The following is a 6471-nucleotide window of genomic DNA, read 5'->3' on the forward strand; positions in this document are numbered from 1 at the left end:
TCCGTACGCAACCGCTTCCCCAAGGAACATGACGCGTGGATGTCGTGCAGATGGTGTGGCAAGCCATGAAGATCTTCCCATCCAAGAGGGCGTGGAAGAGAGAAGAAAAGAGAAAGTGCAGGTACGCTGCACGTGGGACGCGCCAAACGACATGGCTGTCTTGGAATATTTGAGAACAAAAAGAGCTTCCCTGCGAACCGAGCCCAATGCATGCAGCACTTTGCTAATGACGATGTTTATCATAGGTGGGCCATGGGTTCATGATCCGAATCGTTGATCTGATGGGCCATCGTGAAGAGGGTATTTTAAGCTTGTAATATATGTTCATTTGGTGTAATATATATTCTTTTCCATAGTTGTTTTGATTATTATTAATTATACTTTGGCCGGTATCAAGGAAGAGTTTTATGTAAAATACATTATAAAGTTCAACTTATTTTATTCTACATGTACATAATAATTTCAGGAAATGAGTAGAGATAGCTTATCAAGGGCTACCATGCATGGCGTGACTGGGATGTATTATGAGTGATCTCTACTATTATCAGGTTCTATATATTGTGCGTGCATACACATACATGGGAGTGTGATTGTGTATTTATTGACTGTATCTAAAAAATTCAAGCTTAATTTCACTCGAGACCTAACTCATAGCTCAATAGTAGATAGAATGCGTTTTAAACTATTACGAGTTTGAGTGCTCATATTGTGTGTGTAAAAAAAATAAAAATAATAATAATAATAAAAAGTAGAATTTCACTGTTTGGTGTTAGTTGTGTACTTTCTATGTTTATTATGCATAACCTCAAATTTGAGAAGACCAAGGATCTTCATAGAGACTTAATTAACTATTTTGATTCACATCCAGTATGTGAGCTTTTTAGGTGAATTATAGTTACCTAGACAATTCATCACATTCCTATATAGATTAGGATTCTAAATAAAGAATTCAGAGCTTGCACTTGTTCAAAAATCAAAATGATTGATTAACTTGAGCCGCTATAGTTGCTTTTAAATATCATTTTGATTAAATACTTTATATCAAAATCTTTGTATGCATTTTTTTGTAAAATTAATAATTATAATTTATTTTTTGATTAATCAATCATGATTGTGGTATATGATGGCCCCTAGGATAGTAAACCTCAAGGCAATATGAGAAGAATATGTATAGAGCTGGGCATAGACTCGACTCAATTTGATTTTAAAATAAGCCTAATCCAAACTTGATTCGACTTGATACCGAGTTCAACGTGCCTGACTAGATTTGAGTTCGGTTTGGCCTGGACTAATCTATACCGAGTCTGATCCAATCAGAAGTATCAAATCAGGTTGAGTTGGCACTGAGTTGGATTGAGAGATAAGGAATGGAGAGACCGAGAGAGTGAGAGGAGGGGGAGATGATGGTGGTGGGTGGTTGCTAGGCTTGAAAGATGACGATGATGAGGGAGGAAGAGAGAGAGAGATCGGGCTTGAAAGATGAGGAGGATAAGAAAGGGAGAGAGAGAGATTTTGGGATCAAGTCAAGGTAGGGTGTGGTGGGTAGGGTTAGAGGGTCGGATTTCGGATTGACTCGGGTCGAATTATTAGGCAACTCGAACTCGACTCAGTTCGAGTTCGGATTGGGCGAATCTTATTCGGTTCAGGTCGAGTCGGATCTAAACGAGTCGACAAGTCGAGTTAGCTGGATCGAGTCGTCAATGCCCACCTCTAAATATGTATATAACCATGTGGAACAACAAACACACCACTAGCAGCCACTATTATCATTTAAAATAATAATAATAATAATAATAATAATAAATCAAAATGTCCAGGTGCCAGCGCATTTGAATTCAAGAGGCCACGTAATAGTTTCACAGCATCGCTTCAACCTATAACAGGTGTCTGTCCGTATGATCTGAATCTAACCCCAGCATTGCACAATACCATGGACTGTGGCCCACCACCTGTGATCTACGGCCGGATGTGCCAAGAAATTAATGTCCCTACAGTTAAAAAAGACCGCCCTTTTCTTTCTCTTTTGTTTGCATACAAACAAGCACATGAGACCAAGAAACTTCAGATTGATGTGATCACTCGTATATCTAAGATGAAAGAGAAAGTCCACATTCAGTGTCACAACACATTACGTTTATGGAGGCCCCACTTATTTTCCATGCAAGTCATTTTTTTCGAACGGTCGGAGTTGATTCTTCCTCCCTCCAAAATCACTATTCACGGTTCATATATAAATCCTTATGAATGAGAAGGTGAATAATGTCCTCATGCCCACTTTCTGCATATGTGGCCCATGGTTCGTGGATCCAGCCGTTGATCTTAAGTAACCAGCAACAGATAAGTGGTGGTAAAAACTTCTGACTGGACAGATTATCCTAACCTTGGATCAGTGGCCTACAAATAAACGGTCACGGAAAAGGCACAGGAACGGTTTAAATAGCTGTCATAGATCGGATGGATAGAATCGACTGTTATCTAATGGAGCACGCTCCATCCACAGGAGGGCCCATTGTATCAGCGGTTTGGATCATGGAACCACGGGTCCCACTTTTACAACAGGAATGCATGAGGATACGATTCACCTTATGGCGCATCAGGTCCTTGTAATTCCACCCGTGAATGTGCAGACGCGTATGTTCTGTAGAAGGTGGGCCCATGTTTAGGTAATCCGGACTGTCGATATGATATGACCTACAGCTGCTGGAGAATGTCCCAAAAATAGATATTGACGTTATGAACAGCTTTAATTTTTTTCCTACATAACCGTTTAAATTTGTCATCCTCAGATCAAGGGCTAGAAATCTCTAAACTTCCAGATGTTTTAAATGCCAACATGTATATTCTTCGTATCAACGGTCTGAATCACAGAAATATGGGCCCATCCCAAATTCTGATGCACAGAACCCTATAATTCGCCTGAAAGAGATATTTCTAGCAATTGGTGCTGACTTGCTGAGGATTAAAAAGAAACAAAATCAGTGGGACCCACACTCACGGGCCGAAACGAGGACAAAGAAATTGAGGGAAACGGGGTTTTGCGCCCATGGTTTTCCCCTTGTTGTGAGCCATGATGCTTGATTAGAGCCAGAAACCATCACCGACATGAATATGACAGCTGATGCCGTTGCCCAAGTCCACGTCACAGAATTTCTATGCGGGAGTACGATGGTATCCTATCTCCCACCCACTGTACACGTGTTCAACGGCTGTCGATCAGAAGAGAGGACTGGGTGGGGACCACCATGGATGTACCACAGTGCAGAAATTGCACCGTTCATACTATAGGTATTGCATGTGAAGTGTACCTTTATGTTCTGCACTGCTGATCCACTAGTCAGGCAGGCCACACTTGTACGAGGAAAATGGACGGTTAGAAATACATGACCAACCTTCCATTTTCAACGTGGGGCAAAATATAGAGGAAACGGATTGGCTACTCCCCCTGCAGGCAGCCCGGTGGCTGATGGTCGGTGCTCTGTGGGCCCAACCATGATGTATGTGTTTCATCCATGCGGTTCATCCATTTTTACATATCATTTTTGGGCTTGATCCAAAAAACGAGAGGGATAAAAATCTCAGATGGACCACACCACGGGAAAACAATAGTAATTGGATATCCACCATTAAATTCTTCTTAAGGCCCGCTGTACTGTTTTTTTGACATCCACTCTGTTGATTAGGTCATAAGGAAAAAAACAAAGATCATCTTGATCCAAATCTTTTATGGTCCCCATAAAACTTTTAATGGTCAATGTTCATTCAACAGTGTTTCCTTTCCTGTAATATAATCCACTTAGAATTACCATTAAATGATCTAGAAAAATAGATGGACGGCATGGATGAAACACATGCATCATGGTGGCGCCCACAAAGCACCGACCACCAGCCATTGCGAGTAGCCCATCCGATTCCAAAATAGAATAGGGAGAGAGCCATGTCCCTTCTTCATAAAGACTGTGGCCTCTTTTACGGTAGCCTTTTCACCTGGGGCGTGTTTGGGCGGGGGCATTAGAAGGGATTAGGAGGGATGGGATTCAAAAAACATAATTCTTATCCATGGCAGGATTGTCCCTCGTTGCCATGAGATAAGATTAATGCCATGCTTTGTTGTTAATACGGTGGTACGTTGAATGAATATACCTACTATCATTTGAAATTATTGAAAATAACACACATGTTATATCTAAACCGTTTATTTGGTTCGTAACCTCATTTTATGGCATGGGCTTAAAAATGAGGTAGATCCAAAACTTACGTGGCCCAAAGAAGTTTTTAACGATAAGCATTCAATGCCTATTGCTTTCTATAGTGGGGTCTACTTGAGCTTTAGATTTACCTAATTTTTTAGCCCATGCACTAAATTTTGTGGCCTCTTTTACCATAGTCTTTCCACTAAGCTATACCGATAGCCCTCCCATCCATGACTTGAACACCGGGTGTAAGGAATAACGGAACATATAAAATTAGGCTATTAAACCCTTGGGATCCTAACAATCCTTGAACGTAGGGCCTACCTTGATGTATGTGCCTTATATCCATGCCGTCCATCCATTTTAAAAACTTATTTTAGGCATGATCCCAAAAAAGAAGCAGATCCAAATCGCAGATGGACCATAATACAGGAAACAGTGGTAATCACGGTTAAAAACTTCTTATGGGCCACAAAAGTTTTGGATCAATCTGATATTTGTATGGTTTTTTCATCCAGGTCTTTGTAACCTTATCAACTGGTTGGATGGAAAATAAACATTCCAGTGGCCTCTAAGAAGTTTTTAATGGTGGGGATTCAGTCAAGACCGTTTCCTGTGGTATGGTCCACCTAAGATTTGGATCTGTTTCATTTTTTGGGAAAATACCCTAAAATGAGCTGTCAAAATGGCTGAACGGTGTGGATGTAAGGCACATACATCGCAGTGGCCCCACAGTAAGGGATCCACCCAAACCGCACCCTAACTCTACTACGTGAGAACTGATAACTAGCCAAGGACAGCAACTTGGTGCGGTGGTATCTTTTCCGCTAACATGAGAATTGTGTAGGACACCTGTGCCATGAAGAAGGTATCCCCACCATGAAGATCACCCTTCACTATAATCAGGCTGATCAACTCCCCAGGTGGGCCAAACCTGTATGTTTTGTCAGACCAATGGTTGTCTTTGACTCGAACGGTGCGGCTCAGCTGATTAGCAGGCCAGCCTGATTTTTGTGAAAGGTTATCTTCATCCTCGAACCTACGTTTTTGATGGCAAAGATGTACTATACTACAAGCAATTTAGCATATGGATGAGAAAGATGGTACGGCACCACAAGCTGCGCAGTGACCTTGCCTCTCTCTCAAATCATTTGAATATCTGATCAATTGAATTATAACTTTTTCTGAGGGAAAACAATCTAAAGTTTCATGTCAGCGCCTGTTTGCATTGCTGAAATTTAGATAGATGTAGATCCCGAAATATTCGGCCATGCCTCTGCGCAATCAAGCATGTTTGGTTACAGAGAGTGCAAGGCGTGGAAACCAAAATTGTAATTATAATGTAAAATAAATTTAATTTTCATGTTCAATCAATGATCTTGTTTGGAAACAAGTAGAGATCCCAATTTTATTCAACAATAGCCACTTTATTTATTATGCTAAAGAACCGCCATGGTAGACTAATGTAATTAACATGCCAGGGGCTGTCAGTTTTCTATCCATCCAAAGTCCAAACAGCCCCATCTAATTTCTTTTCTCCGTTGTCTTGCAGAATAGTTTGAAGTGCAATGAATGAATTTCACTGCGTGGTGGCACCTTTGATTCGGAGGTTCCATCATTTTTTTTATTTTTTTTTCAATTATAGAAATTAGAGTGGGGCTCAGGATGACTTAACTTGGCAGACTCAACTCATCCAACTCGAACCAAACCAAGTGGGTGAGTCGATCCGAATTGAGTAGACTTCGTCTAATCCAAACCCAAACCGAGTTGAGTTCGAGTCACCCAGAAACTCGACTCGACTCTACCCAAAATCTGACTCGGTACTGATTCGACTCGATTTGAAACCCGATTCGTACATTAAAATAAATAATTAATTAAAAAAAAATGGATTTGACATTTCAGATCTGAGATGCCGTGTAGCTGATGGAGAGGCTGCAATCCCGGCAGGTGGACCTATGTTCTGAGCTGTGATTTCAGCCTGTGGATACCCACTGCACCCGACCCGACTCGACTCCCATGTCTGGGTCAGACTCGGTTCAGGTTAGTCCACGCCAGACCCAGACTTGATACCAAGTTGGGTCGAGTTCGGGTCAAGTCTATTTCAAAACCGAGTCAAGTTGGGTCAGTCCTAACTCGGTCCAACTTGCCTCAATGCCCAGCTCTAATCAAAATTGAGATGTATTACATTTACCACAAGGCAAACATGCTCTTGAATTAAGCTAAAGTCATCCTTTTTTATGTTAATTTAAGATAACAAATAAACTATCGTGTCGGTCAAGCA

The sequence above is a fragment of the Magnolia sinica genome, chromosome 2 (genome assembly GCF_029962835.1).
Source record: "Magnolia sinica isolate HGM2019 chromosome 2, MsV1, whole genome shotgun sequence".
Taxonomy (NCBI): domain Eukaryota; kingdom Viridiplantae; phylum Streptophyta; class Magnoliopsida; order Magnoliales; family Magnoliaceae; genus Magnolia; species Magnolia sinica.